Source organism: Helianthus annuus, chromosome 13 (assembly GCF_002127325.2).
Source record: "Helianthus annuus cultivar XRQ/B chromosome 13, HanXRQr2.0-SUNRISE, whole genome shotgun sequence".
Classification (NCBI taxonomy): domain Eukaryota; kingdom Viridiplantae; phylum Streptophyta; class Magnoliopsida; order Asterales; family Asteraceae; genus Helianthus; species Helianthus annuus.
Genome location: NC_035445.2, coordinates 144,032,923 through 144,048,131, shown reverse-complemented (window position 1 = coordinate 144,048,131; position 15,209 = coordinate 144,032,923). Strand labels below are relative to the sequence as shown.

At 36.1% G+C, this 15,209-nt stretch overlaps 1 pseudogene; it reads right to left on the bottom strand.

Moving 5' to 3' along the window:
* Positions 1-1,462: 1,462 nt before the first annotated feature.
* On the bottom strand, positions 1,463-6,992 carry LOC110899618 (annotated as a pseudogene).
* Positions 6,993-15,209: the final 8,217 nt, after the last annotated feature.

Here is a 15,209-nt window from a genome sequence, read left to right as displayed (position 1 = left end):
CGTTGATGCCGAATTTTTTTCAAGAGTTAAGTATTCCGTTAGTTTAGCTTTATTTATAGATATTAGAATTGTATGTAGCTTATGTATGAAATTTAATGTTGTTTGTTATACATTTAGCAAAGAATTGTAATTTGACAAGTTTATTTCCAAATTGAATGTCGGTTGGGTTGATTGAAAAGGTTCGAAATGGTGTATATATTGGCTTGATTCGGATACGATTGGAGTAGACACAAAACTGGAAAAAAAAAACTTCCAGCTTGCCTTTTAAGACGGTGTTAATCGTATTAATTTTAATAATATTTTGAATATAAATTTTGGATATTTAAAGACGGGGTTTAGTTTGAACACCGTCTAATAAGACATGATTTTAAACCAGTGTACATTAAGACCGTGTTGAAAACACCGTCTTAAAATCCATATCACCCCGTCTAAAGCTCTGTTTTGTAGTAGTGTTGTAAATAAATAGAAAACATTAGTTTAAATGTTATGATGTTTCTTGATTAGTTTCCCGATTGTAATGATGCGTTTGGTTTTTGTTTTATCTTGATAATTTTTCTACTTTTATGATATCTTGATAACTTTGTGTTTTACTTTTAGGATTTCTTGTGTTCTGTTACCTCATTACTAGTCTTTCTTTTTCTAATAGTGAATACATGGGGTTTTTTGAACCTGCATTTAAACTTATTATTGTAATTTGTTAACTGAAGTTGCAATAGTTATAAGTTCCAATCAGAGGTGCGTAACTTAGCCCATGAATGCCAAGTGCCACCAGACGTAACTTGTAACCGCTCCAAGGGTTCCTTGAAATTAACAGCCTAAAAAACAACAAATAAATATCTAGTTAAAAAATCCAGCAGTTTTTTACAATCAGACGAAATTAATTGAAACTGCTAAAATTGGGGAAAACCTTGGCTTCAAAATTGGAGCTTTAGATGACGAAATTGGGTGCCGAGATTTGGGAAAACCCGCCTATAGCATTTGTCCATGCGTGTGGCTCGTTGAGACGTTTATGTCCATTACTTATCCCCTATATAACTTCAAACGTACTGAAAGTTAATCCTTTTTTAGCAAGAACCATTTTCCAATCCTCTTCCGTGTGTCTAATTGCACCAAATGCGAGTATGCTAGATCATGGATCAACTCTGTATCACCATCAATGTGAAGATTAAGCATTTGCACTTTTGTTTTCATTCACCTTGAAAATGAAATAACCTAACTAAATCGAAGCAAAGATCTTCATCTGCACATATGCAAATTCTTGAGCCAAACAAATTCTTTGTCCCTCTTGTGTTTCTTCATCAAAATAGTAAATCATGTCAAAACTTTTGCTTTGGTCATGTGACATAACTTGAAGGTTGACTGTTAAACCAGACCACATAAAATTTTACAAATCAATGGTTTAGTTACATGATCTAAACGAAAAAGGAATGATCAATATGGGTTGTATTTTTACTAACCTACAAAGCTGTAAACTTAAAGAAGCTTTGTGGATGAAAGTAACAATGTGATGAAACCATCTTTCTGGTTCGAGTGCATCAAACTTGACCCTGCCTATTGCATATGGCTGAAAAGGTATCGTAATCTACTTTCTTTACAAACCAATAGATACATCATCACCCCGCAAAGCATATAAATCTGGCGTCTGATGGTATTGCGTCCATCTAAAAGTTTCATCCTAGTAAACAACAACATATGAAGCTTGCCACATTTGTATTATAAGATAAAAAGTTACCAAACATGTAATAAAAAAATTAAAACCCTTGAAATTGTTTTTGTAAAAAAAATCAGCTTATCATTGAAATATTATTCAGTTGAGAAGCTAATTATTAATAATAATTAACTTATAACTTTTAGACAAAAAGAACTTTCAGTAGGCCCAACCTGTTACGATATGAGCCTCTGACTCTCCTGTAAGTTACGAGAAATTGCTAAATATCTGAGATAGCATACCACTGGAACTGCATGATAGTTCCGTTGAAATCTGCATGAAGATTCTGCATCTTTTATAGGCTTTCTTCACTCACACCGTTTGCAAATTCTACAACATTTGTGACATTGTTTCTCATTTTTGTTGTTTTTTCGATTTCTGTTGCAACCTTATCTTGAATCTCAGGAATGTTAAAAAAACTCAAGAAGCTTGATAGATTTTCTTCTTTCTTTAACTGCAAATTTAAAAATTCAAGGGTCAAACAACACTCTTTGACATTAGTGGCCAAGCCCGTTGCTTTTCAAATTAAATATAACAAGAATGTTAAAATAAAAACAACTTTTTTTCCATTAAAGATGATGTGAAACCTGTTGCATTTCTATCCCAGTTATATATCCATTTTCAATGAAGAATAGTAACCAATTTGTAAATCAATATAATTTGTTTGACATCAAGAGTCAAACTATACTTCATATTTTGTGGATGCGACAATTTTAACTCATTTATATATATTACAAGGGTTCATGTGGTTATCTCAAATGGATCAAATAGTATTTTGAAAAAGTATACTTGTATACTTATAAAGTATACACATGCTATCAAAATCAATTCTAAAAGCATCTTTGAATAACGAATCCAACCTGCTATCATTAATTAATCCTCTATTATATCGTGAATACGAATAAGCAAAACCAGGTTGTTATGTTGTAGACTGAAAGGAACTTACGCTTATGCCATTGACAGTTTGATTATTATTTGCTGATTTATATGACCGAGATTTACACCATTTTCCTGAAGATTACACTGCCAAAATCTCTCATTCATAGGTTGAGACTTTTCTTTGTTCTCTCATATGTCTCGGTCAAATGTGAATGTTCATCCTTTACAATTTCATGGTTAGAGGGTCCTGCAAAACAAAGTTGTATAAAATTGAAAGTCAACTTGATATAAATACTAACAGCAGCTTGTCTTATGGAAATCAGAGGGTATTTATTTACCTGCCGTCCATGTAGATGCAGGGGATATGAGAGATGAGTGGCCAGTAGTGGGAGCCTCTTCCTGCACACCTTTCTTCCAATTTTGGGCAACTATATATAGTCAAACTCAGAAAGGAAGGCAACAGCGTCTCTGGTAAATCATTCACCTTTGGGCATTTCCAAATTTCAAGATGTTGAAGGGATGTGAGGTGTTGGAGTCCGGTTGAAACTGATTCCAGATTATCAAATTGGTTTATCTCCAGAGATGTAAGAGAAGAAGGGAAAAGGTGGGACAACTGACTAAAATTCCTCACATCACGTTCACACCATAACTTTAGTTCAACAAGGGAAGGAGGAAAATTCAGATCCCCCCACTCTGATATGGGCTTCTTCAACCCCCCTACTTCAAGGGAACACAATTTGGGAGGCCAATGAATGGAAACATCAATGCCTGGACACCTTTTCATTTTCAGATCTTTTAACAAGGCGAGATTCTTTAGCTCAGGTAATGACACCAGACGTTCACAACCAATAATTGACAAAAAGGTGATATTCGATAGCTCAGGTAATGACTCTAGACTTTCACATTTAAAAATTTCCAAACGGGTGAGGTTTGATAGCTGAAGCTCTGGAAGTGACACGATATGTGGGCATCGCATTATATCCAGGCTGGTGAGGTGAGCGGAGTTACTCAATTCACTGATTGATCTTAGATTTACCCAAGCCCTAATATATAGGGTTTCAAGCATTGGCATGCTTGTGTTGTTGATTTTTCCCTCAAGTTTATCACAATTTCTTATACGAAGTGATTTGAGCTTATTCCCTCCTTCTTTTGGGAGGTAGACATCTGTAACTGAACAACCATCAATTTCCAAACTCTCAATGCTATTTGGACAACATAAACGCTTTATGCTATAACAATTACTTACATACAAACTTCTAAGAGATAACAGGCCGGTGCTGCTCCCAAAATTGTCATCCTCCTCTTTCTCTTCTAAACTTACCAAACCTGAACATCTCCCTAAACTCAATTCCTTTAATCTCACAAGAAGCTTACTTGCCTCTCTTTCTAATTCCCACAAGTATTTTATTTCACTACATCCATCAATACTTAATCCTTCAACTTCCTTAAGATACCTTATAACTCCTCTCCACACCTCATATGTAAGCCCTGACACAAAACTTATTTCCAACTTAGTGATTGATGAAGCTACCTGAACCAGACTTCTCAACACACCATCACCACATCTGTCAATTTGAAGAACCTTGAGTGAAGGCAGTGCTTGAAGTGAGACATGAATCAATTGTGGACAATTCTTTACATAAAGCTCTTTAAGGCACGTAAACACTGCTGCTGAACCCTCATTTTTAGTTGACCACCCCTCCCATCCAGACATATCTTCAAATGTTAGAACTTCAAGTGAACGAAAGGCGTTAACATCATTTCCGGTTAACTCCAAACCTATGATTTTAACCTCATCCATGCCTTGAATCTGCAACCTCTTAAGTGAAGGGAGCAACCCAAATGGAGGTAGAGATGTGCATTTTCTACAACCACGTATAGACACATAAACCAACTTATGAAAAGCGGGATCACCAACCCAATTTGAAAACTGTGTTCCCCCGTATGACACCATTGAAAGCTCTTTCAACGTATCACTATTAGGCTTCAGCTCATTGAGAACATCATTTTCATGTGTACCTATTCGAGAACCATCAAATTCATTGACCCATTGCAGCTCTAATCTAGTAATCTTTTTTAGAGATAAGTTCCCCTCCTGTGCATGCTTTGCGCATTGCACTTTGTGCAGTCCCTCAATGGAAACTTCCCCGTGGAGATTTGTTAATCCCTTGAGCTCATTTATTGCAAAGCCAACACCTTCTTCAATGATGATCTTGGTGAGAGTCTGTAGGCTTTCCAACTCACCAATCCCGAATGGCAGCTTCTCCAATAACGGAGTATTCCTTATGTCAAAATGCCGTAACCGTTTAAGCTTTAAGAAGCTTTTAGGCAACTTGCTCAAATTTTCACAACCAAAAACAATCAATGTTTGTAAATTATAAAGATTGCTAACATTCTCTGGTAACTCTTTTATCATAGTTTTAGATAAATTAAGATACCGCAAGTGCTTCAAACTATTGATGAACTCTGGTACCTCAGTTATTTCAAAATGACTCAAAGAAAGAACCTTTAACAGTTTTAACTCGGGAAGTAAGTCCACGAAAATCTTATTGGACAAGTAAAAGGCATCTCGCCTTTGAACCAGGCCAACAGATACTGCTAACAATGTTCTCAATCTTTTGCTTTCTTTAAATGCTTCAAACTTATGGTAACCTCCATATTCTTCGCGAGTAAATGACATATGGCGATACTTAGCCAAATCTTCCGTCTTTGTCTTCACTTGATTGTCAAACCTTAGAAAAAATTCTCCGGCAACAAATATGGCCAAGTCATTCATCAGATCATGCATGATAAACAATGATTCATTATTAGGTGCATGTTGGAAAAATGACCTTGATAACAATATTTCAAAATATTCACGGCCCAAGCGTTCTGGTGACTTGGTTGCATTGGATGGATTCAAAAACCCTTCTGCCATCCACAATAATACCAAATCCTCCTTGTCAAACAAAAAGTCCTTAGGGAACAAGGAGCAGTAGGCAAACAACTGCTTTAAATCAGCCGGAAGATCATGGTAGCTAAGCTTAAGGGCCGGAAGAATCTTATCTCTATTTTCTTTATCATTACCATTTTCAATATCATTACCGGTTTCTATATCCCATATTTCACTATTCAACACGTCATCCCAGTCTTCTTTATCGGATCTTGTTCTCAATAGCCTTCCAATTGCCTTCAAAGCCAAAGGCAAACGAGCACACTTTCTCACGATACCTTCACCTTGCGGTTTTAGTGTTATGTGTAAGTCGAAGTTATCAACACCGAATGCATGTAGAGCTAATAAACACAATGCATCTCCATGCGACAAACTTTGAAGACAATCCAGATTTTCAAAACCTAGCTCTTTGAGCAATCGCTCCTTCCGAGTTGTCATGATTATCCTACTTCCAGGAGCACATGATAGAAATGGGCGCCCTAGGTATTCCCAATCACCATAGTTTTCACTCCACACATCATCAACTACTAGTAGAAATCGTTTGCCCTTAAATTGCTCTACAATAGCTTTTTGAAGCTTATCTAAATCTTCAAATTTCTTGTTTTCGGTAGTAGTCACGGACTGAAAGATGGTATTGCTTTCTTAAAAATATCAAAATCATCAGAAACACAGACCCACGCCATGAGTTCAAAGTGATCCTTCACCTTTGTATCATTATACAAAAGTCTAGCTAGAGTGGTTTTTCCAACCCCACCCATACCAACTATGGGCAAGATGCTAAAGTTATCCTGAGATGACCCACCATCCCCCAACAACTTTTTAAGCAATTGCTCTTTCTCAACTTCTCTTCCGACAACATCGCGTTCTGGCAAAGAGGTTTCGCTTCTTCTACTAGTATTTCTTGGCTTTTCATCTATCTTAAGCAAACCTAGATCCGTTTTTCGTTTTTCTAGATTTTCTAACTCTCTGTTAATACTATCTAACTTGGGAGACAACCTATGACTTAATGAGAAATTTGTGCAGCATGATGGGAAGAGCTTTCTTACCATGCTGGTGGATGCTGCAGGCTCCTGCAAGGTGAGCTCACGATGCATGTCTTCAGTAGCCAAATCGTCGAGTACGTCATCGATATCGTAAGCTAAATTTTGGAGACCATTCAGCCATTCTTTGACAGATTTATGAGTCGCCTCCTTCTGAGAGGCATCGTTAAGCAGATCTTGGATCCTGCACAGTGTCTTCTTCAACTCCTTCAGCTCGTTGTAAATTCCATGAGCACGAGCAACTCGCTTGAAGGCTTCATCGGTCATCTTCTTAACAAGGACTTTGAGGAGTTCATTTGCAAGAGCGTCAGCCATTGTAATCAGTGAAGAAGTAAAATGGGAATGGAGAGTGTACAGAAAGAAGAAGGGAGTAGTTGGTGATAATAAGGAGATTCATAATCGATTCAACGTTTTATAGTCATTTTGAACCAATGGTCTAACGTCAAGAGTGAAGAGAAGATAAGCTATGGGTGGACAAAATGAACGATTCAACTTTCATGGTCTTTAGTATAGTCTTTTACATATTCTCCATGGGTAGTTTCCCGACTCCGTAGTGGGGCCTTTTTTTTAAAAAAAAAAATCAAAAAAAACGCCAAAACACGCCCTCACCCATTACATCCGGGCGTTTTCCGGCGTTTTATTTGACAAAATTGATTCCGGCGTTATTAAAAAAACGCTGAAGTGGTCAACTGCAAAGTGCATGTGGTCAATGGGAGTGGTCCAAGTGTAAGTTTCATTTTCTTTTTTTTTTTTTATCCTTTTCTCTATAAAAAAAATTGTTTAATGATTGGAAGGGGCATTATTCCCACTACGGCACTTTTGCAATAACCCCCAATAATGTCCCATGCTGACTGGACTGCCACGTGTCGCAAAACGTCCCATGATGGGGACATTATTGAGCTAAACCACTACACATGGTCTTAGTGTACTTTTTCGGTATTTTATTAGGGGTGTAAATAGAGTTCCTCATGATCGGCTTAATAAAAAGCTTGAAGGAGCCTAAGCTCAAGCCTGAAATAAAGCTTGTTTAGTTATTAAGTCCTAGCTTGAGACTGAAATACAAAGCTCTAAACGAGTCCAAACAAATTTTAGTTTTTTTATATAAGATATAATCATAGTGATGATAACATTAGTGAGCCGAGCTTTGGCTTGTTTAACGGTATGAAGTGAGCTCAAGCCGAACTTTTAGCTCGGTTGAGGTTGTTCTCAAAATAGCTCGAGCCCAGACGAGCCAAGCTCGAGCTTTAGGTTTTATTCACGAGCGGAGCTCGAGCTCAAATAAGTAGGCTCGAACCGATCCGAGGCTCGAGCTTCATAAAAAACTGAGGAGCCGTGCTCGAGCCTAGTTGGCTCGGCCCGGCTCGTTTACACCCCTAGTATTTATATGATTAAGTAGTAAATTTATATAAAGTCTTTGTATTTCATTAAATAAACAATTTGCGTTTGCATTGAACTTTTCAATAGAAATGGATTTGTTCGGTTAAAGCCTATTTCAACATGATCCGTCATCACATAAATCCAATGTTCGTCTCAACTTAAGTGACTAATTACAAATGGTTTGTTTAACTACTTTTCAAATTTAGAATTATTAAGGTGCATGTTATAAATACGTATAATCACTAAAAGTGTGTCATCTAAAAGAGAATATATAACCTTTATAATCAGAGATTTTTTAAGAGTTAATTTTTTTTTCAATGCATGTGCAAACATTTTAACAATAGATTACATGTTGGATTCACTTTACCATTTTCATTTTCCCCTCTTAGGCTAATCATTTGACAAGTTTGAACAAAATATAACATCTATGAGATTATGATCTACATGTATATGTATGAATCATCATCACCTCTAGTTTATCATGTAATTTAAGCCATAACTTTAACTAATTTCTAGTTAGAATAAATGAAATTAAAGAGGAAAATTAATAATATCTAATGCTCCAAAATTGAAACTCAATAGCCATTTTTCAGGTCTACAATACATAAAGTTAGACAAATAAAATACAATTGTGTATCCACTTCTACTAACTTACGAGACTTTACTACTAACCATGTCACATATCAGCTTTTAACTATACCGTATCATTAGAGAATGTCCATTCGGTGGGAGTTGGGTTACAAAAAATCAATGTACAGGGATGGCAAGGGGACAGATTTAGGTAATTCTAACTTCAAACCCGGTTAAAAAAGTTTGTTTTAAACCCGTCAGGTTTCTAACAGATCGTCAGGTGTCGGGTATACTCGTTAATTAACAAAATTATCCGTCGGATATACCAGACCCAAAACCAGTCGGGTATCTAACATGTACCTGCTAATCACTTACATTTAAGATAAATAGAAAAATAAATCAAATAACTACAATGTAAATAGATATAAAATACGTAAATGTATATAAAAAATACTTAAATACATAGATGACAAAAAAATTGATATATAATATTTTTTAAAAAAATAAAAGAAATTATATCGGGTATACAATCTGGTAAATGAGTACACTTTATTAGGTAAACAAGTATATCACAAAATCCCAAACCTGCAAAAAAATAAAAACTAATCTCAAACGTGATCCTATACCAGATTGACCCTACATTCATCCCAGCTATGTCGGGTTCGGGTTTAGGTTCAATTATCATCCCTATCAATATGTAAATGACTTGCACTCGCATGTCAACCGTTTTATTTACATACATATCTTATTTAGAAATGAAAACACAATATTTTTAGTGAAATCAAACATGTTTATGTGATATACATAGTGTTGTATCAAAATAAAAACGGTGTTAAATGTTGATAGTTTGTATCACCAATATCATCATTTAGTGCTGGACGATGTCCGAGCAAGGAATCCACTAATGTATAGAGATGAATATTTGGTACCGGGTACCATACCCGGTATCGAAACGTACCGGGTATATTCTGTACCGATACGAGTACTTATTTTTCCCGTTTTTCCGATACCGGTGTCTTACACTTTAACATTTTTATTAAAATTCTAATACGAGTTTGCTGCTACAAAATTAAACACCATATACCATAAGTTGATTAAACAAATATTAAGAATAAGAAAAAGTTGAATTAGTAAAATAAGATTACATTTTTGGTAAATAAGTCATGTCTTTAATTTGATTGGTCTGAATTATCCCTATCTATAAACTAACTAAATGAGTTAAATAAAAAACTGACCTCTATGATTAAAAAATTATGTTGTAATCAAATTTCACAAGTATTATATTATATATATATATATATATGGAACCCATTAAGTGTAACTACCTTGTAAATCCATCTCCACCGTCGGATCATGCCGAGATGAAATCTGAGCCGTTTAAACTCACAAAAATAACCGCTCTCATGACGGTTCAAGGTGGTTATTTACGGTTTTCTTAGCTGGTGGTTACTTCCACTTTTTCCTCCCCATGATCTCCATAAAAAATAACTGTTGTGATGGCAGTTCAAGGCAGTTGTTGATGGTTTCCTTATTCCCATGATCTCCACAAGTTCCTACAAACTTGGGTGGTGTTCTTAATTCAGTTTACAAGTATTGTTATATAATGTAGCCCGCAGCAAACAAATGGCATTTTCAATCTAATGTACAGGCCTGCAAACAAAAAATTCCTATTTTCAACTAAAGCATTCTTGAAGAACCATTGGAGCAGTGAACAGATTCTCCACAACCTCATCCCTGGGTTGTTCGGTTCCTGATTTGCAGATACAAGTATCACCATTAAAACATTTGTCTTTGTAATGATCCTTCATCAACTCTTCACCTCCTTAATCGTTCCTTCTTCCAATCATGAAGGCAGAGAATCATCCATTTGATTTACACCCAAATTGAAAAAAACTAGGGTTCATGCAGGTTTGAACAATGATCACGATTGCATCCAGACGCCATTGCCACTGCTGATCCTCCTTCATCTCAACTTAGCAAGGTACTCCACGCTAATTCGTTTTCAGATTTTTGTTTCTTTAAGTTTGTTATTCTTCGGTCTATAAGGTATTCTCTCGATGATTTGAATCAATCTCACTCGGAATTTGTTTTGGTCAGCCTTTTCTTTTCATCTTTTACCATAGACATCTTCCTCTGAAAGCAATTAATTGTTCTTTAAAATTGAAGCATGTGCACATTTTTAGATGCCTCTATCTTTGTTATCTTCCAGGAATCCAGGTGCTCTGCACTTCAAATCCTAATCATACAGTCGTTGTTGGTGGAAATAAACTGTGTTGCCCCAAATAGAGATCAAGGCGAAGTTGGTAACTTTGTTATGCAATAAATACGCCGATAAGAAAAGAACGGGGCTACCTAAGGTTGCAATGAAGCGAATAGACTTAACAATGAATTTACCTGAAGCTTTTTCAAAGTTTTAGATAACAATGAATTTAACCAAGGTTGAGTGTTTTCTGAAAAAAGTTCAATGTTAATATAAGGTTTTACAATTAAATGTTGATTTGTTAATATATGAGTTTCATTATGATTTGTGTTTATTCTGGGTGTGCACGGTTGGTTAAAGCAATTAGCGAGATCTCAAATGCAGAAGCAAAGGATTCATTACAACAGCACAGGTTTGTTAGCATCATACAGTAGTTGTTTTTTATATTTATTCTAAAAAAATTGCTCTATTTTTGCTCCCTTTGACCCGAGAATAAGTTTATCTTTTTTATCTAACTACAAGTTTTCTTCTTATATTATTTACATACAAAATTCGTTTTGATATGTTATATTTTGAACCTATGGAACTAAGCAAATCTTTTCCACTTAGTAACTTCCTTAAAAGACATGGGAACTTAGCTACAATCTGTTATCACCAAGGTAATATTTTTTAATACTCTTTCTTGAATCAAGATGCAACCAACTAATTTTCTTATAATTAGATTTGTATTCTACCCGAATTATGAGATTTGTTTATTGTACGTGATAGCGGTAGCGGCTTGAAAAAAACACCGCATCTTAAAATTACGAGCCGTTAGAAATGAGATTGGTCAAACGGGTCGCCGGTAACACGGATGGATTGACTGCAACATGTGGAGCGGCACGAACATGGGTCTATTCGGGTGCTGCGAACATGGGTCAATTTGCTCGTAACATGTCTAATCCTAATTACGCACTTTTTTATGTTTTATTTTTTTAATATGCCTATTTTACATTCCATACAAAGCAAACATCCCAAGTTTAGTTTTATGTTTCTTTTTTCAAATATTCTCTTTCAGTAATTTATTTCTTTTGTTATATGGTAGTTATCGATTTAAGTGGGATCTTGGGTGTAAAAACTCTCTATGTAAGCGAACTGAATGAATGGAAGTGATGAAAATTTTTGTGTTGGTTTTATCAATTTGGATTATGGGTTAAAATTGATGGTGTATGCTAGCTCAACCGTATCATGTTGGGTGGTGTTCTTAGACACGATTTCCAAACCAAGGTGGTGAATTTGTACCTCCGGTTATAAATTGCGGCCTTACGGTTTTGTTTTGTGGTGAATCTTATCCAAATGAGTTGTAGAACTATACTTATTTACCGTTTGATTTGAACCGGTATGATGGAGGTATAGAGACTATTATTTATTGAAATCCACTCTTTATGGTTGAGAGTTTAGTTTCCAACCACTAGATTATTTTGATTGAATTATATATAAACCATGAGATCGTATCTGGCTTCGCATATTGTTGGGTTTAAAAGGTTTAGATGCTTAATATTTACTTTATGCCTCTTTTAAGTTCCATTCCTCTATGTATTTATGTTATGAGTCAATTTGTGCATCCTCTTTTTTAATTTCATGCTTATTAATTTAGTTTCAATGTTATGAGTCAATTTGTGTATCATCTTTTTGAATTTCATGCTTTGTAATTTACTTTCAATACTTTACATGAGTCTTAACTACCATGTCCTCCACCATGCCTTGAGAATAACTCAAAAACTTTAGAAGGCCTTTTGATCACTATTACATTAAATTTTCGTCTTAACAACTCCAACTTCTACAGATATGTTATTAACGCTACCAACAAGAAACAGTACCCGTATTGAAGTCGTTAGCAGACATCAAAATCTTTTATATAACTTTATTATTTTGGCATCACCTCCCGTTCATTTCAAAATTTTATGTAAACACTTATAGATAACATAATTTACTATAAGTAACCTGTGTTGTGGTTTTTTAGTGTAATCCGTCAAGTATGTACTCATAAGTTTAATGTATGATATTGGTATGTTAAACAAATACCGACTCTATTATATTTTTTTGTGTTCGTAGGTTCATTTATGTTGTTACTTGTAATACATCAACGTAACCCGTCCACCGGACGGGTATTAAACTAGTTACATAGGGTGGGGATCAAACACGTATTACTATATACACCCTTCCAATTACTAAATACACATTCTTCCTCTTATATACTTACGTGTGAGCCCGTGTGAGACCTGCATTTTTACGCTCACAAGGAGCCATAATTAGTAAGAAGATATGCATTTAGATCAGTTCATTACATGATAGTTGAGATTGTGATAACTCTTGAATGATTTATTATTGAGTATTATTCCTCTATAAATACAAGAGATTATACAATGTTAAAGGAGAGAATTAAATTACTCCTTGACAAAATTAAGAAATCTACACATAAATGTACAATTGAATAATAATATCTCCATGAATATTTTGAGGCAATAATTATGGATTGCCTAATACCCCCGTCAATGCGAGAGGGAGGAGGTTCGAGACGAAGCATTGTTCTAAATTTCTCAAATAATGGCTTTGGGAGACTTTTTGTGAAGATGTCGGCAACTTGTTGATCCGTGGAGATGAATTTGGAGTGAACAGCCGCAACCAATTCTCGAACGAAATAATAGTCGAGATCAATATGCTTTGCCCTCTTATGTGAGATGGGATTTTGACTTAGGAAGAGAGCACTTTTGTTATCACAAAAAAGAGTTGGCGGTCCCGGTGGTAAGGCATGTAATTCACGTAGTAGATGAGTGAGCCAAATAATCTCTGAAGCCGTATTAGCCATAGCTCTATATTCCGACTCACAACTTGAGCGAGCCATCGTTGGTTGTTTCTTTGCACTCCAAGATACCAAATTTCCACCTAAATAAATGCAATAACCATAGGTGGATCTTCGTGTGTCAATGCAACGAGCCCAATCTGCATCAGAAAAACCTAATAAAACAGTGTTGTGGCCTATCAAATGTTAAGCCATGTGAAAGAGTGCCCTTGACATAACGAAGAATTCGTTTGACAAGTTGGAAGTGGATGATGGTGGGATTTTGAAGGTATTGACTCGCTTGATTGACGGCATAAGATAGATTGGGACGAGTGATGGTTAGATATTGGAGGGCACCCACAAGAGAACGATATAGAGTGGGATCATGAAAGGGTTCACCGGTGGAGTTGAAAGTGTCTTTGGGTGTGAGAGGTGTGGCAACCGGTTTGGAATCAAGCATCCCGGCTCTTGAGAGTATGTCATAGGCATATTTTGACTGATTTAGAAAGAGGCCGGTTTTGGTGTGAGTAACTTCCAAACCAAGGAAAAAGCTTAGTAAGCCAAGATCTTTAATTTTAAATTCCTTGTGAAGATGATTTGTGAAAGAGGCGATGAATTGTTCGTTGTTTCTTGTGATTATTATGTCGTCCACGTATACAAGAATATAAATTAAAGTTCCATCATAATTAAAAATAAATAATGATGGATCGGCCCGACTTCATTGAAAACCAAGAGTGATGAGGAAGGAACTTAATCATTTAAACCAAGCACGTGGAGCTTGCTTCAAGCCATAAATAGCACGATTTAGTTTGCAAACGTGATTTGGACGGCTTGGGTCTTGAAAACCCGGAGGTTGTTCCATAAAAACGGTTTCGGTAAGATTTCCATTTAGAAAAGCATTGTTAACATCTAGTTGTCTAAGTTTCCATTTGTGAATGGTAGCAAGAATTAAGACAACTCGAATTGTGGATGATTTGACAACGGGACTAAAGGTATGAGAAAAGTCGAGACCCGAAACTTGATTGAAACCTTGAGCTACAAGTCGAGCTTTGTAGCGATCAATGGAGCCATCAGATTTGTATTTGATCCGATAAACCCATTTAGAGCCGATGACGTTGGTCAAAGTGGAGCGAGGAACAAGGCACCAAGTTTGGTTTGTATGTAAGGCTTTAAGTTCATCCTTCATAGCATGGACCCATTTTGAATCTTTCAAGGCGGTTTTAATTCCTTTGGGTACATGAGAAGAGAGAAGAGAATGAAAGGAAGATTGAGACAAGTTGGCAAAATGTTTGGGTTTGTAAATGACATGTTTGGAACGAGTGGTCATAGGATGATTATTTGTGTTTGGAATCGGGTTGGCAATAGGTGAAGGAGGAAGTGGTGGGTGTGAAGATTGGGCAGATGAGAATTGTTGGGCCGAAGAGGATGAATCAAGTTGGGCTGAAGTGGGTTCGGCTTGAGTTGAGGTAAGAGGATTGTGGGTTTGGTCTGATTGGAGGATAGGAGGGGAGCTAATGGTGGGCGAATTTTGTGGACTTTGTGGTGGGTTTAAAGGAGAACTGGGTGGGCTTGGCGTTGGGCTGGGGGTGGGTGAGGAAGGATGGGATCTGAACAGTGAGTACAAGGTTTAGTTGTGGATGGAGTTTGTGTGGTATGAGGCAAGGTGGGAATTTTATGTGTGT